The sequence below is a fragment of the Sarcophilus harrisii genome, chromosome 3 (genome assembly GCF_902635505.1).
Source record: "Sarcophilus harrisii chromosome 3, mSarHar1.11, whole genome shotgun sequence".
NCBI lineage: Eukaryota > Metazoa > Chordata > Mammalia > Dasyuromorphia > Dasyuridae > Sarcophilus > Sarcophilus harrisii.
Window position 1 is genome coordinate 521,552,296 of NC_045428.1, and position 18,494 is coordinate 521,570,789.

Here is an 18,494-nt window from a genome sequence, read left to right on the forward strand (position 1 = left end):
AGCCATATGTTTGCTATGTGTCCCTGCCTACCATTTAACTTGAAGGAACTCACTGGACCACTTTGTAATACTTCTAGATGTAAAGGGCTGAAACTCTGAATAGGTACACTGGAATCAGACAACTGAGCACTTAAGGCTAATTACTGATTGGACATTACTCTACTTGGAAAATGGCCCTTCTCACTGTTCTGTGCTGGTTCAATCTTTTGGTGTATACAGAGAATTGTAGGAGGGATTAGGGGGTGGAGTAAGACAAGCCAGAGTCACTCTAGCAGTGGAGGAAGAGAAGGGAGATTGTAGAGAGCTTGTAGCAGTCTTGTCCATCCCCTTCACTTTTCCCCCTAAAGATCAAGAACAAAAACCAAGGACTTTTGCTTATCCTGATTCTGGCTGATAGTAGCCAAGGAGCTAATCTGGACTATACATTTGGTGCCCAACATGTGAACCAAGGACCCTAATTTCACAGAAGAACTCCCCGGTGACCAGAAAATAGGGTGAGTATTTTAATAGATAAATAGGGAACTTACTTTGTTAAGGGCTAAACCAGTAACCTTTTCTAATTGAAATGGGGCAGATATTAGGAAAAGATGCTCCCCCACCCCCAGCTCCACCCCCACCCCTGCCTGAGGGTGTACTAGAGAAAGCATACTTAAGTTGATCAAGGGACAAAGCTTACTTATAACTTGGGAGCAGATCTCTGGACTCTTGGGTACATTAGAATGCATGTCCCCTTGGTTCTTAAAGGAAGAAGATATAGGAGCAGATTGGAAGCTGGTAGGAGATCAACTATGTGACAACTACAATGATAAAGGTCCTGATTCAATTTCCAAGGAAACATTCTATATATACAACATAATACAATTGACCTTAAAGAATCCCACAAGTTTTAGAAAAAAGAAAAGTTTTAGAAACAGCCAAAAGAAGAAGTATGAGGAAAAAGAGGAAGACAAAGAACAGATTAATAGCAATATCACCAGAGGGCATGAGGAGTTAAGTGAGATTGAAGAGCATGATGATTCTCAGTCTCACAGCTCAGCTTCAACTCTGCCTACAGAGCAGGTCCTTGACACGCCCCCATCAACTTCACCTTCAGGGATGGAGGGAGGAGAAGTAATGAGAGGGGCAGTGATATCACCAGCACCTCCCCCCCAGCAATCATCCCCTTTTATGACTAGATTTCAAAAGGCACTACTTAAAGCAACAGAAGAAGGGCAGGATATAGCTGATTTGAGAATAGAAATGTATCTTGTGATTCAACAGTTTAACTCTTCAGGTCAAGAAAGTAGAAGATACACTCCTTTTCATATAGAAATCCTCAAAGACCTGAAAAAGGCTTGCACTGTTTATGGGGCTACATCAGCTTATGTTAAGATGTTATTATAGAATTTAGCTTATGAAGTCTTAACCCCTAGGGACTGGAAATCTATAGCAAGGGTTTGCTTAGAACCTGGACAAAACTTGTGGTTTTCTCAATATAGTGAACTCTGTAGGATACAAGCCCAATAAAATAGTCATAGTGGAGTTCATATTGCAATCACCTATGACCAACTAACAGGTGTAGGTTCTTATGCAGACATTTCAGTACAGATTAATTACCCCATAACAGTATATGAGCAAATTGCTGCTGCTGCTCATCAAAGCATGGGCTTTTCTCCCTAGTAAACACAACAAGGGTGAGGCCTTCACAAAAATAGCACAAGGACCAAATGAACCCTTTGCTGATTTTGTGGGATGTTTGCAGACTGCTATCACAAGAACTAATGGTGAAAATGCAGTAACAGACATTATGATAAGGCAACTTGCTAAAGAAAATGCTAATGAGGTTTGTAGAAGAGTTATACTAGGACTACCCAAGGATGTTCCTTTAGAGAAGATCATTAAGACGCTGTGCCACAGTGGGCACAAATGCCTTTTATAGCCAGACTATGATGCAGACTTCCCAAGATCTGAACATGGGAAGACAGGATCTCTTTTGGCAAGGGACTTCCAGAGAGACTCATCAATGCTTTCAATATGGTAAAGTAGGGCACCTGAAAGCTCAATGTTGGCATAGAGGCAGAGTGAGAAAAAAGGGTGGGAAAACAAGACCCAAAAGCCGTGTCCAAAATGTAACAGAGACTTCCATTGGGCGTCAGAATGTAGACTGATTCAGGGAAACGGGATGAGGGGCCCAGCCTCAGGGCCCAAGACAAAAAACACTTGGGGCATGATGGCAGCCGATGCTACACCCAGAGAGTGCCTAGAAGTCCAGTACCCAGACATGACTAATCAGCCAGGAAGCCATATGATGGGAGAAAGGGATTATACAATTAATCATCCAGGAAGCAACCTGATGGAAGAAAGGGATTACAATTGGGGAGAATAGAGTTGTATGCAACTGGGACAACTGAGATACCCCTTGGAGAGGTGAAATCTGTTCCTCTCCAGCCTATGGATCCCTTGCCTCCAGGCACAGTAGGCTTGACCATTTCACCTCCTTCTTGTACATACAAAACAGTATCCATCCATACACTGATGTGGGAAACTGGGGAATGTGTAGATAATATCCCAGTCACTAATACAGGTAGATAATGTGTGACTTATCACCCAGGAGAAGTACTAGCATCACATTTACTCATACAGAATCCTAATAAGCAACCTGGTGATAGTCACCCAGATTCTGACTCCAGGCCACAAAACCCAGGAATATACTGGACCGCAGCTGTAACAGTTGACCGACCTATGCTCACTATCTATATAAATGGCATATCATTAGAAAGATTGGTAGACACAGGTGCAGATTATACAGTCATTAGAGGTGACTGGCCCAGTCACTGGCCAAAGATTAAAGCAGACACCTACATGTTTGGCGTAGGAGGATCAATAGCAGCTGAAGTTAGTGCTACTCCTTTGAGATGGACTTTTGAAAGCGAAACAGGAGTTTTTACTCCTTTTATAGTTGGAAAAATCCCCATCAATCTGTGGGGAAGAAATTTTACAACAATTAGGATTAAAAATGATTACTTCAGTTTTTTAGGCAGGGCTGCTGTTGAAGGCCTGTCAACACTTTTACCTGCTCTTATCCAATGGAAAACTGATACATCAGTGTGGATAGAACAATGGCCCTTAGCTAGCGATAAAATTCAGGCCTTATTAGATATAATACAGGAACAACTTGACCAAGGACACTTACAACCTTCTCTAAATCCTTGGAATTTCCCAGTATTTGTTGTAAGAAAGAAATCTGGAAAATGGAGGATGTTGACTGATTTAAGAAAGGTAAATGAACAGATGGAAACTATGGGAACTCTTCAGCCTGGACTTCCATCTCCTACTCAATTGCCTAGAGCAGAGGTCCTCAAACTTTTTAAATAGGGGGCCAGTTCACTATTGGAGCCCGGACTATAATAAAACAAAAACTTTGTTTTGTGGGCCTTTAAATAAGGAAACTTCATAGCCCTGGGTGAGGGGGATAAACGTCCTCAGCTGCTGTATCTGGCCCGTGGGCCGTAGTTTGAGGATGAATCTAAACATAATATTTGCACTATATACTGTCATGATTTAACTATAAAGAGAGTAGTCAGAACTCTTTTTCAATCCACTCAGCAGAATGAATTATATGTAATCATTCTAGCTCTTACTTATTATATAACTATAATATCTGATTTGGCCTATTTAGTAGGTGTGGTACAAAGAATTGCCACAGCCCAAATAAAATTTGTAGCCTCTTATATATATCAGCTCTTTAAGGAACTTCAAGAGCAAGTGAGAAAGCATCCAGGTAAGATTTTATCTTGCATATCCACTCTCATAATGGACTTCCAGGTCCTATTTTTGATGGTAATTCAAAGGCAGATAGCCTTATAACTATGTTGACCAATACTCCTTTATTTCAGGAAGCCCAAGAATCTCATTCTAAATATCATCAAGATGTTAGAGCTTTATGTTTATAATTTGGGATAACAAAAAAGGAAGCAAGGAGCATAGTAAAATCCTCTACAGCTTGCACCTTCCTTTCCACGCTCCTACATTGCCTCCAGGGAAGAACCCTCATGGTTTGAGATCCAATGAAGTTTGGCAAATGGATGTGGCTCATTATAAATCTTTTGGTCGTCTGCCTTTTATCCACGTTGTGGTAGACACCTTTTTAGGATTCACTTTTGCAAAACCAGCAGCAAAAGAGACAGCCTGAGTGGTCACTGAATTAGTTATACAAGCATTTGCAATGATGGGTGTGCCACAAGTCATAAAAACAAACAATGGACCTGTATGTACTTCAAAACATTTTGCACACTTTTGTGCACAGTATAAGATTTTACACACCACGGGCATAATCCTCAAGGACAGGCAATAGTGGAGAGGAGAAACAGAGATATTAAGACGCTCCTCCAAAGACAAAAGAAAGGGGGAGCCACAGGTAACCCTAGAGAACTTTTAAATCTAGCCCTTTATACTATTAACTTCTTGATTTTTGACAAAGATGCACTGGCTCCGGCAGACAGGTTTTATAACCCACCAGAAGGGTAGTGTCCAGTGCAAGCAGCTCTACTATCTTTAGATAATCACCAGGTGATATGGAGAGACCCAAAAAGTGGTGAATGGAAGGGACAAGATAAATTAACTGCTTGGGGGAGAGGGTTTGCTTGTATCTCTAGAGGTGGAGAAGGGATCAGATGGGTGCCAACGAGCCGTATTTGCTTTGTCCATTGGAGAGAGATGGAGCAGACTCTTGAAAAGAAGGAGAAGACCCAGGAAACAATGGGTGGTTCCTTTGTTGACTGTGCCCATCACTGAAAGAGCCTGGCAGTTGTGGCGTTTGACTCATGGACATCAAAAGTTGTTGGACTTCAAAACCTTCAGGAATCATTGGATTCTCTGAGACATGAAAATATTGTTGTAGGACTTGAAAACCCTCAGAAATCATTGGATTCTCTGAAACATGGTAAGACTGTTGTAGGAATTGAAAATCCTCAGGAATCATTGGATTTTCTGAGAAATGATAATAAGACTGTTGTAGGACTTCAAAATCTGCAGGAATCAATGGATTCCCTAACACATAAAAAGACTATTGCAGGACTTCAAAAACTTCTAGGGATCATTGGATTCCCTGACACATGAAGCAATGGACAATAGATTGGTTTTGGACTATCTCTTGACTGCTGAAGAAGGTGTATGTGTGACTGTTGTTTACATAACCTCCTTCTAGGACTTCTGGAAATCTTTTACAACACCATGTTGATTCACTTTGTTTGTTATACCACTACTTGCATGTACAATTCATGTTTGTTACACCACATTGAGCCTGCACCAGCTGTGGGGAGAGTCATCACTAATAGCCTGTGCGTTATTGCTATGTGCTTGTGTAATAACTCCCATGCTGGTGGGTTTGTGCATACCTGTTTCTAATAAGATCCTTCAGCCCAGAAACCTGCTAGCAATCCCCACTTCCCTTTGGTGCTTTTCATCTCCCTTCCTGAGAAGTGTGTGGGGGGGAGGGGAGGTATGATCACCTCCTTTTCAGTGTTTTCACCTTCTTTCCTGAGAAGTCAGGGAAGGTGTGATCACCTCCTTTTGGGGGCTCCCACCTCCCTGAGAAGTTAGGGATGGCATGGCCACCTGTGTTCTAAAACAAAAGAAAGTGGGAGATGTAGAGGGCTGAAACTCTGAATAGGGGCACTGGAATCAGACAAACGAGCACTTAAGGCTAATTACCTACTGGACAATACTCTATTAGCATATGCTTGGAAAATGGCCCTTCTCACTATTCTGTGCTGGTTTGATCTTTTGGTGTATACAGATAATTGTGGGAGGGATTAGGGGATGGAGTAAGACAAGCCAGGGTCACTTTGGCTGTGGATAAGGAGAAGGGAGGTCATGGAGAGCTTGCATCCATTCCCTTCACTTCTCCCCCTAAAGACCAAGAATAAAGACCAAGGACTTTTGCTTATCCTGACTCTGGCTGATTCTAAGGCATTCGCAGGGTGCTAACCCAGACCTCACACCTAAGGAAACAGAATTTGATTAACACTGTTATAAGGATCAGTGATAAGCACTTTGAGATTACCTTGAAGGCTTTATTCCTACTTTTAAAAAATGTTTATCTTCCTATTTATAAATTCCACATGTGTTGGGGTTTTTTTTTTTTTAAAGATAACAGTGCATGCCAACAATTCAGATTTATCTTGTGATCTGTGATATGTCTTTAATCATTGAAATGATGTTCATATGGAAGAAGCATTAGACTTGACAATCCTAATTGATGTACAGCTGGAACAAAGCTCAGATGTCTTACAATTCAAATCCCTTCATTTTACAGATGGGATAACTGAGGCTAGAGAAGTGTAGCTGCTTTTCCAATGCCATACAAGTAGTATGAAACTGAGCTGGTATTTGAACTCAGCCCAGTCCAGCATTCTTTCCACTCTATCATGCTCAGCTAGATCCAAAGGAGGCAGAACTTGGGATAATGAGAGAAAAGATTTGGGCTGTAACTATGAAACACTGTCTAACAATTAGAACCATCTAAAAATGGAGCAGGCACAGTAAGAGAGAGTTCCTCATCTCTGAAGGTCTTTACAAACTTGCCAGGTATGTTGTAGAGAAATCTCCCATTCAGATAAAGATAGATAAATAAATATTTCTGTGATCCCTGTCAACTTTGAAATTCTATGACAGTGACAGATTCCTAAATAATTTTCCAATGCTCTTCATTACCTTGTCATTTTTCATGTTACATATAGGCAGTATGAATTGTGTTCTTACTTAAGCCATTCTTTATTTGGTTCATTCTAGTTGTTTCTTTCTCAATTTATTTATTAAGATAATTTAACATTCCAATCCTAATTTACAAAAAGTATTAAATATTGGTCCAATTATTCTAGGATTATGTGATGAAAGTCACCAAAATTGTAATACTTTTTATAAAACAATAGCATTATATTTTCAATATCCCCCCCCCCAAAAAAAAGAGTTCAAACAGTAAGATCCTGCACATATCAAAATAGTCATAGAAACAATTTTTGTATGGCTCTTGAACTAAGAATGGTTTTTTTACATTTTGAAATGCAATAAAACTTTATTTTAAAATGTAAAAAATATTCCTAGCTGGGCTATACAAAAACAGAAAGCCATGAGGAAGGGTCATAGTTTGCCTAAAGCTAGAGTTGAGATTAGCCGAACAAATTGTGGCATGAGACTTTAATGGAATATTATTGTGTCACAAGAAATTGTAAATAGGAAATATTCAGAAAAACATGAGAAAATTTGTATGAATTAATGAAGGGCCAAGAAAGCACAATCAGGAGAATATATACAATTACTACAAAATGCAAATTTAGACAACACTAAAAGGGACCTAACCTCAGTTTAGATGGAATGATGAATCCTGGTATGGGAAAATGGCTAATAAAAGTCAGTTCCTGGGCCTGATGTTACAGGGTATCATATGTGCTATCAGATGAGCTGCATTAGTATTTTCAAAGCAGGAATATGTGGAGGAGGAGCATTTTTTCCATATTGAATATAGTTCTACATTAGCATGTTATAAAAGAAGAATCAGAACAAAAGGGAAAAACCATAAGAAAGAAAAAACAAACAAAAAACAACTGAAAATACTATACTTTGATCTGCATTCAGATATCATAGATTTTTCTCTGGACATGGATAGCATTTTCCATTGTCAATCTTTTAGAACTGTCTTAAATCACTGTATTGCTGAGAAGATAAGGCTTATCAAAATTGAACATTATACAATGTTGCTATTACTGGTTCTGCTCACTTCACTCAGTATCAATTCATGTATATCTTTCCAGTCTTTCTGAAACCTGCCTATTCATCATTTCTTATAAAACAGTAGTATTCCATTACATTTATATGCCACAATTTGTTCAGCCATTCCCCAGTTGATGGGCATCCCCTCGATTTCTAATTCTTTGCCACCACAAAGAGAATTGCTATGAACATTTTGCACCTGTATGTCTTTTTTTGCTTTTTTATGATCTCTTTGGGATTACAGACCCAGTAGTAGTATTGCTAAATCAAAGAGTATGGAGAGTTTTATAGCTCTTTGGGCACAGTTCCAAATTGTTCTCCAGAATAGTTGGATAAGTTCACAACTCCACCAATAATGCATTAGAGTAAGGAGCAGCATTCTTGGGAAATGACTGTGATGTGTTAAAAAAAATCAATAATTTCATTTTAAAGTATGACATACCTCCCTTAATTTAGTGTCATCTATAAATTAGATGAACATGCCTTTTATTCTAGCATATTCCTCAGATTGTCCTGGCCCAAACATTTCTTTCCTGACCTTGAACTTCTGTAGTATATACTGTTTGTATCACTTATTTGACCCTTAACATTCTACGATGTATCATTGGTCTTCTTATGCTTATAACTTATCTCCCCAATTACTCTGAATTCCTTGAATTAAGGAACATCCACACTGCCTTGCACATAATATATAATGAACAAATCCTTGTGGTTGACTATGATTATGTCCCACATTGCTGATAGAATATGTTAAGCAGAACTAGATCTAATCTATAAAGATCTGTCATACTGACAGGCAAAGTTTAACAATAGTTCTGAATCATATTCTCCAATCAGAGCATCTCAATTCTCAGGTGTACATGTATACTGGGAAGAGTAGTTCCTAATATTATCTTTCATTCTGCTATCCATTTCAGTTGGCAAAAGATATCATAAATACCTAGTGTATTTGATATCAACAATTCATGCCTCACCCTTTAATAACCTTTCAAAAGGATTAAAGTAATTATAATACTTTGATAAAGGTAAATGAAATTTGATTTATTCTTCAAATATAGTATCTTTCAGTACTGATTTAGTTCCTGCTCTTGGTGGGTGGTATGGTACAAAAAATATAGAATTCCAAGACAGAAGCTCCAAATTGAAATTCTAGAATTTCACAAGAAATTTCACTAGAAAAACTGGAGGTAGCCTTGAAAAAATTACTTCATCTCTATGCATGTCAGTTTCCTCATATGAAAAATGAAGCAGTTGACTGAAATAATTTTTGAGGTTTCTTTGATCTCTAACTCCTATGGTCGAATGAAATTCTGGCTGGGAGTACTCATAGAAAAATCCTACTGGAACAAAATAATTGGGATATCCCAAAGAATTCATTAACAGGTGTTAAATCCACTTCCACTGAACTTAACCCATAAAAATCCAGATTTACATAAAGTCAAATTTGGTCATTATTGTTTTAAAAAGATTCATACTAGAATTCCTTTTAAGTAACAAGCTCCTTGATATATTTAAAATGTTATGACTTAAGTCAACTGATATATAACTTGTCAAAAACTCATTCATTGGGTAAGATCAGTTATGTCTAAAGTTTTAACTGTATTTTTTGTCAAGACAAAAGACAAGACAGCTTAATCTTATAAAAACTAATGTAACAACAAAAAGATAATATTGCTAGTATTTGTATAGTACTTACTATGTCTCAGGTTCTGTGCCAACTGCTTTACAGAGATAATCTCATTTTATCCTCACAATATATTAAAAGGCAAATATTAATATTATCCCCACTTTTACAGTTGAAGAAACTGAGGCAAACAGAAGATAACTTGCCCAAGGTGATGCAGCAAACGAGTTTGTGAGGGTGACATTTGAATTCAGGCCTTCCTGACTCTGGGCCCTGGGAACTTATCTGCCTAAATATAGTTCACAATAAATGGCACTCCTAATCTAGGAAACGGAAGTGGAAGTCCTCCTAAGGTTTGGCAGTCACCTTATATTGCTATGTCAAAAGACCAATATAAGGATTCCAGTGAATCATTACGTTTGTTGTAAATGGACTAAATCAAGAACTATAAAATGAGTAAGAGTCAAAGGAAAAAGACTTAGGGGTTTCTATTTTGAGGGTATGAGTATATAATTAAAATACTACCATAATATACTTTTTATTTAACTGCAAAGATTTAATTAATTTGTTGTGGAAAAACCAAATATGGATCATATAATTTTCTTTATAGCTTGATTTTTTTTTACCCCCAGACCTGTGATTTCAGTAGTGTAAAAAAATTCAGCAAGAAATTTCCAACAATAAAGACTAACACCTCTGCAATCTTAGAGAGTAACCCAGAGGACTGAGATGTTAAGAGATTTGCCCAGGATCAAAGTCCAGTAAGTGTCACACTTGAACCCAGGGTCTTCTTGACTCCTTAGGGCATAATATCATGGCTATTTTTCATAACATAACTAACACTCTTTGTTTCTGTCTCTGTCTCTCTTTGTGTGTGTGTGTGTGTGTTTGTCTGTCTCTTCTCTGTCTCTGTGTCCGTCTCTGTCTCCATCTCTTTCGACTTTTTTCTGCCTCTCTCTGTTTTTTGTTTCTTTATTTTTGCTTCTCTTTCTGTAGCTCCCTCTGTCTTCCCTATTTCTCTCTGTTTCTCTCTACTTTTTTCTCTTTCTTCCTCTCTCCCTTCCCTTTTCACCCCTTCTGTCTCTCTTCCTCTCTCTTCCTCCCTTTTTCACCCCTTCTGTCTCTGTCTCTCTCCTCCCATTCATTCACACACACACACGCACACACAGAGAGTTAAAATGTGATATAAAATAATGTCAACATTGCCAAGATAAAATTTTTGTAAAACATTTTCCCTTCATTTTTAAGGATTCTGTGGAAAAAGAAGAAATATACCTCTGATATGGGCTAACAGCCTTTAATGAAGACATTAGCCTATAGCTATTATTTTGCCAAACTGGGAATATAGTTATCAAAAAATAATTTTATTATTGTTATTCAGAAAACTATACATCTCAATCTGGATTAAGATCCCATAAAAGAAGAATTAGCAACTTAAGTAAAGTTCTGTGTCTGCTTCAATTACTTGTTTGTTCTAAATACTCTGTCTTAACTGTAATAATTGGGAATTATGAGAGAATGGGGAACAATTTATAACAGTTTTTATCAAAAGAGAAATTGAAAATATGCTTGAAATTACTGGATTTGCTAATAGCTGTTTTCTAGTTAGGGGTCATGCTAAGCTCAGCTTTTAGTCATATATATTTTATATACATATATATACATATACATGTATATGTATATATACATAAGTATGTATGTGTGTGTGCGTGTATGTATGGGGGGCAGCTAGGTGGCACAGTGGTAAGCGTGTTGGGTCTAGAATTAGGAAGGCCAGAGTTCAAATCTGTTCTCAGACATTTATTAGTTTTATGACTCTAGGCAAATCACTTAATCCTGTTTCCCTCAGTTTCCTCATCTGTAAAAATAAACAGCAGAAGGAAATGGCAAACCACTACAGTAATCTTTGCCAGGAAAACCCCAAATGGGGTCACATAAGAGTCAAACATGACTGAACCAACTAAACCAAAAATATGTGTATATGTGTGTACATATATATACATGTACTTATGTGTCTATCTCTTCAATGATTAAACTCATATGTACACAGGTCAAATATGGAAATTTATTCATTTGGACATGACCTTACTTGTCTACAAATGTCTGAATGGGCCCTCCTTATTATGAAGAATATCTAAGGTTTTTAAAACAATAAGTGACAAAAATATGAAAGAATGTCCCCAAGCGGGGAATTTTATGCCTAGTAGTTAAAGCTAACTTCTGAAATCCTCCATGTTTCACAAGTGCTTTCTAAAGCATTAGTTTTCTTTAATGAATCAATAAACATTTTAAATAAATAAAAAGGAAAGCATTTCTTGTATTCAAGAAGCTTCTATACCCAGAAGGGGAGTAAACAGGGAAAGAAAATACTTTCCACACTGTACTGAGAGAGGTGTATTTTTAGGTACAATATAATTAAAGTAGAAGTATTTATAAAATATATTGTCAATAATCAATAAAAAATTATTAAGCACCTACTATATATGTATCGGGCATTATGCTAAGCACCATGCATATAAAAAAAGGCAAAAGACATATTCTGCCCTCAAGAAGCTCACAATTATTAGATTGTAACTTAAGACTTGGCTTAGTAGGTACACTCACAGGGAAATGGTAAGAATTAGAAGGAACAATTAGTCAGGTAAGAAGACAACCTAGAGGGAAAATATCCAGAAAGAGAAAGAGGAGAGCCAATTGGAGCCAATGAGAATGAAATAATTTTTTTCCCTTCGATATCTTGCTGTGACCAGGAAAAAGTAATAAAAGGATAGTTGAAAAAATAGTAAGATCAAATAGGAGTTTAAGGATGGAGCAAAAACAGGTTTATTTGTAGACTCCATATTAAAGCCAATAAAAAAGGAAAAGCTTAAAAAGACTAGAAAGAGGGGATAACTGTACTAACAATCTTCCAGGGAGAGAAAGGAATCAAGTTTACCTCTGGAGGAGCTGGCCTTCATGAGAAGAGCTACCATCTCTTTGGCAGAGACTGGGATAATAGAAGATAGAATAGAGGTTGAAGTTAAAGGCTTTTGAGTGATAGAAAAGAGGAGAAGAGACCTCATATGATAAAAGGCCTTGATATTTTCTCAAAAAAAAAAAAAAAAAGCATGAACTAAAGTTCTCAGGTCAGAGGGGAAGAGGAAGAAATAAGTAATACAAAAATCTTGAAGCAAGAAGAAAAGTCTAGAAATAGCCATTATGGGAAATGAGTTGGGGAGAAAAAAAAGAATTGTCTTGCTGCAGTTGTGATTGGGTAACCTAAATTTGTGGTGGCTTTGGTCAGCACAAATGTGCGACATCCTCTAAGTCTATGCATGAAGGGGAAAAGGAGGAGGTGGATTTGGGGAACAATCCAAAACTGAGGTTTGGCAGAACTTCAGTAGGAGTTGTTAAGAGGATGGGGCACATAGAATTTAGGAGTAAAGGACAGTATAATGTGGACTTGTTTACCTCTAGGATCAAGGCTAGTCTGAGTAGGGACACTATGGAGAGTACAGAGGGGTGAAGAGCACGTTGCAAACAACAGGTTAGGGGAAACTATTATTGAAGGTTATGATTGGATTATATAAAGCATTCAGGAATATTTGATCATGGATGTGAAAAAACTATGAGTAATGGTTGAGATCAAGGTTGTAACTATTCCTAAGGATGGCTGAGGTAGAGTAACACAGAAGTTGGAAAGGAAGTTTGAATGGGTATCAACATTAAGGTCAAGCCCTCTCCCCAGAGTAAGGGCAGGTGTTTGAGACAGAGAGGAAGATGGAGCTATTTATTTTATTTATAATAAAGATGAGCTAATCTGACATTTAGATTCCTAATTTCACTTTTCAATATACGGACACTTCAATTAATTTTCAAAAATCTTAATAGTTCTCTGTATTTGGTCCTGCCAAATACAGAAATGTCTAAATAAACAGCTACATATCTATATGTTGACAATAACTATATGTATATCTAAAAATATCTGTGTTATTGTATTTATGGATATATGTATGCAAACACATATAAAAAGTATATACTAAATACCAAGAGGTACAACCTAAGTTGCCCAAGACCTGATGGGCAGCCCTTCTATACACACTGATAGCTAGTTGTTCTTTCTATCCACTCCAAGGTCACAATCAAATTGGCCTGGCCTGCTAGTGCCACTTCAAGGCCAAGGTGGAAAATTGCATTATCTCATATCTTAAGCCCCACTTTCCCCTAAGTCCAACCTTTAGTGGTCCTTTTCCTCTTTTGAAATCTCCCATCTTGGTTACTTCCACCTCAGGTGAACTCCCTCTTACATAAATCTTACTTTAACACCTTATTCTCTCAACTCCTACTCTGTTATCTTAGAAATTTTTCCTTTTATCTTTCTTTGATCCATTTATGAAACCCAAATGACCCTAAGCATGTTTGGGACTTGATATTAATTTTAGGTGGAAATAAGCATAACAAACATTTCCATTCTCTTTTTCTTTCTCTAAAACGACTTTCCTTCAAAACCCAGCATTTATAACAAAAATGTTTTCTCCTTTAACTCTATTTTTCTGCTTTATTTAATTATTGGAGCTACAAGAAAACTCTTTTCTATGATTTTTCTTTTCAAATATGTAGTATTTCTGTCATTTTATGTATTAAATTGACCTTTTCAAGACAGCTTAAAGACTTAACCACTACTTATAATGTTTCTAAGGGAAATGACATTTTGAATTTCCAAAATCTAACTTATAAATGAATTTTCAGTTTATAATCCATTCATAAATTGGGAAAATGCTTGGAATTCTCAAATTCTAAATCTGTATTAACTTGTAATAGTGGAAATATACTCACTTAGCACTAGTAAATTAGCAGTTCAAAATAGAAACCATTCTGAAAACTATAAAGGTATATGGCAAGTCTATGGTCAATCTAAAGAAGTATATGGAGGAAATGCTTCATGGAAATGAGAATGCCTATGATAATATCACTCATTTATTTAGTTTTAACTTTCTGTGAAAGGATATGAGTGCTGCCCCCCCAATCCAAAAAACCAGTTGAGTTTCTTATATCAACAGAAGGTATTAAAAAAAAAACCCAATACAGCAAATAATAAAAACAGGATGTTTTATAGGCTTCTTTCTCTACACATAAAGGAGACTTTAAGTACAAGAAGTTATTTTATGTTATTATATTAGTTAAAGTACTTTTAATATGTTTATGAAAATACTATCCAACTTTGATAGCTAAATAGCTCTCTCTCTTTCTTAAAAGTTTCCCCTTGAATCCATACCTAAATAATGTTTCTTGCTAACTTTATGATTCCATAGCAGAACTAGCAAGAGAACTGATTAATCTTTTGCCTAGGACAGAACATCTTTATTTAATGACTCAGTTTTAACAGCTAAGAACATACACTTCCTTTCTTCCCCCAAGAATGACTGCATGCTATATTTATTCATCCAAACCTTTTAAAAAAATACATAATGCTAACATATAATTTCCTATTTTAAATATGTATAAATAGACAAAGATTTATTGGAAATCAGGTAAATATTTTATTTTCTAACTCTTTTCTGCCATTTTCTTATAAATGCATAATGCATATATCTGTTCTCATATGTTAATACTAATACTAATGGAAGGTATGATTATGAACCTAAGATACAGGTGGGATCACAGATGAATCTTGTCAGAAAGACATGAGACCACTAGGAACGTTTATTATCTTGGCTTTGTAGTGTGTTACTGAAAAGTGACTTCTCTAACTTTAGTGCCTGTGACTCATTATATGACATTTCTCATGGATCTAACAATCATTTAGCATTTTAAAAATATTGCTGCTTTCCTACTGGTACTATCATTATCATATGACATTTAATCTCTGAAGCAATGCTTTGCTTTAATTTTTGTGCTAACATTGAATTTCATCACCTGATTTTAATATCTCTGAATTAACTATAAATGACTGGCTTTTATATAAGGAAAATGATCAATTTCTACGTTTTTAGGCAGTCTGGGGAGAAAGATGAAAAATGATACACTGCAACTGTTTTATTTTTGGAAACCCTCTGTAAATAAAAACCCATTTCCAAAGTAAGATATTCCATGGCCTCAGAATACTTGGTCATGATTCAAGTGCCTTAGGCAACAGAGAAGTATTGTTTAGTAGTTGTTTTTTTTTTTTTTAACCTCTCCTAGTAACAGCAGTTTACAAGACACAAAGGCAATAAGGGAAGGCAGTACAACTATAAATTGTATTTTAGAAGTTCATATTTAAACAGTAATTTTAAGAATTACAACGTTAACCCTACATCTTTATTGATCTAAAGAAGAGTTAACCCGACTGTTACTCACCCAGCCTCAGAGGAACATCCGGGCTTAAGCAAAAACTAAGAGCCACATGGTGAGGTGCTGAAGACAGCTCTCTCCAAGTCCCAAAGTCCCTTAGACGGAGCAGTCTTTATCTTCCATTTAATAGATGTTGTCTTTTATTGCTGACACGTGGCAGAGAAAAGCAGGTCCACGATCCAGTCTTGATTTTGTCTTTTTGAAGATCAACTGTTACCAATGGAAAATGTTAGCAGAGAATGATCACTTGCACACTCACGGAGCGGCTGTAAATTTCCACTCTCCTTTGCCTGGACTCGGATTCCAAGTCTCCCTTGTCTTTTAATCTGTCACGGGCAGTTCTGTTTCTGGTCAAACCAGCTCTCTTGTGTACTCTCTCTCTCCCTCTCGAACACTCATATATACACATACCACACAGCCAGTTTAGCTCCCTCTCCTTTCGTCCTCCCTCCCAACTAAGCACAACGTCAGAGGAATGTGTGTAAAGCAAGAAAGCAAAATGATTACTCAGTTAAAAATAAAAACAAAAACCACACCCGCCCCCAAACAAAATCCCACAGAACAAACCACAAACGTAACAAATTCACATTTACTGCATTTGCATCACTAGTGCCTAGTACATAGTAAGCACTTAATAAATGCAGGCTGATTATTAGTCCAAGTTTTCCTCATCATATTTGGAGGGGGGGCTGCTGGCATAATTAAATTATTTACCTTGTGATCCTGCTGAGAATTTATGCAAATATTTATGACGGCTTTTTATTAATAATGATAATCAAATATATTTGGACATTAATTCTTTAAAGGAAGATGCTATTTTTGATCATAATAATAAAGCTGAAAAAGTAAATGCTATTTTTTGTTTTCCTTCTCGGGTCATTTTTACCTTATTTCAAAATCAGATTTTTCTTGTGCAGCAAAATAACTCTAGGGATATGTATACATATATTGGATTTAATATATACTTTAACATATATGGGTCTACCTGCCATTTTGGGGAGGGGATGAGGAGAAGGAGGGGAAAAGTTGGAAGAGAAGGTTTTGCAGCTGTCAATGCTGAAAAATTACCCATGCATATATCTTGTAAACAAAAAACTATAATAAAAAAAGTAAATGCTATGACAATTACTATTTATTCTTGAGATAAAATAAGGAAAAAACATGGTAGTAGCATTGTAGTATCTAAAATTTTATTTTTGACAAAAACAATTGGAAATGAAATATTTTTAAATTGTAGAATTTTTAACTAATTTTTAAGATTAGATTTTTTCAGTTAAGGATAATAAAAAATCATTGGAAATTAAATGCTACTCAATTTAACTTTGAATAAGATATTACAGTTGGAAAAAATTTTCTTCAAGCACTGATTGGTTAGGATATATTAATATATTTTCAACAGGGATCATAAAGTCTGTCTGTAGATGGTTAACACACATGAACAACTAGATGGTACAATCAAGGGAACAGAGAACCTGAAATGGGGAAGCTGTTGTAGTGCTATGGTGTCTAACTCTTTGTGACCCCATTTGTAGTTTTCTTGCCAAAAATATCAAAGTGGTTGGCCATTTCCTTTTCCAGATCATTTTACAGATGAGGATAATGAGGCAACCAGGACTAAGTGACTTGCCCACAGACAGACAGCTAAATAAGTGTCTGAGGCTGGATTTGAACTCAGATCTTCCTGAATCCAAACCCCATGTCCTATCTACCCTAAATGGGGACAACCTGAATTCAAATGTGACCCCAGGTACTTACTTAAAAGGCAAATCATTTAATCTTTATCTGCCTCTTTCTACCTCCCAGGGCTGTTGTGAGGGCAAAAGATGATAATATTTGTAAAGTGCTTTGCAAACCTTAAAGTTCAATATAAAAGCTAGCTATTTGTGCATTAAAAGTACACAAAAAAATTTTTCATTAGTGAATATTCATAATGCATTCAGTGATATAATTTGAAATGTGTATCCAATTGCAAAACTTGGAAAAGGGTGTGACATGGAAGGAAGAAGTATCAATATATGCCTGTCAGATTTAAGAGATAGGGAACTAAGGAATGTTGAAATCTAGAAGAACTGAAGTTACTGGTTAATTATACTCACCTGCTGTGTAAGCAAACACAGCAGCCAGAGCTTACTTTAAGGTTTCACTCTTATTCCTACTCAACAGGTCCTCACTCAACTAGCCTTTTAGGTTTTCTAATTGCTACCATTCATCCGAAATTCTGGGGTATCTAAATTATAGGGTTTTCAGGGATAGCAAATAATCTACAATTGTATTAACTATCATTTTTATCTTATTTTCTAAGAATTCCAAAAATGTAAACTTCAGAATAGAACATGAAAATCATTTATAGAATGGCATAATCCCTATATCCAATAAGTAAGTGATAATTTTATCCTGGATTCTGTTTCCTAATTTCAACTAAAATTTAAATTAGTTGAAATTAGTTAACAGAACAGTAGTAATAATAAAGGTATAATAATAATAACAGTAATATAATGATAACCACAGTCTATAACTACAATAATTATATAGTGCTTTAATGTTCTCAAAGAGCTCTACACATTAATAACTCATTCGATCCTCATAATTCAGCATTTTTAAAGCATTTACTATGTATAAGTAGCAATATTAAGTTATTAAGAGATTACAAAATGACAGTCTCTTCTTTCAAAGACTTTATAGGCTAGTAAGAAGATGGGATTAATACAACAAAACCCATAAAATATGTAAAATATATTAATGCATCAATAATCATTAAAATAAGAGTGCATAGGTACAAACAAATTGAAAGATATGTGTTTTGGGGAGA

The 18,494-nt window shown here is 36.2% G+C and overlaps 1 protein-coding gene across 2 annotated transcripts in view; it reads right to left on the bottom strand.

Moving 5' to 3' along the window:
- Positions 1 to 18,494, bottom strand: part of CAB39L (calcium binding protein 39 like) — a 154,382-nt gene that overhangs the window by 79,043 nt on the left and 56,845 nt on the right. The window contains exon 2 of one of the 2 annotated variants that reach the window (XM_003764571.3): positions 15,692 to 15,895. The exons of the other annotated variant lie outside the window; for it this stretch is intronic. The gene's annotated coding sequence lies outside the window, so the exon portion shown is untranslated. The remainder of the gene's footprint in view (positions 1 to 15,691; positions 15,896 to 18,494) is intronic. 2 annotated transcript variants of the gene reach the window in all.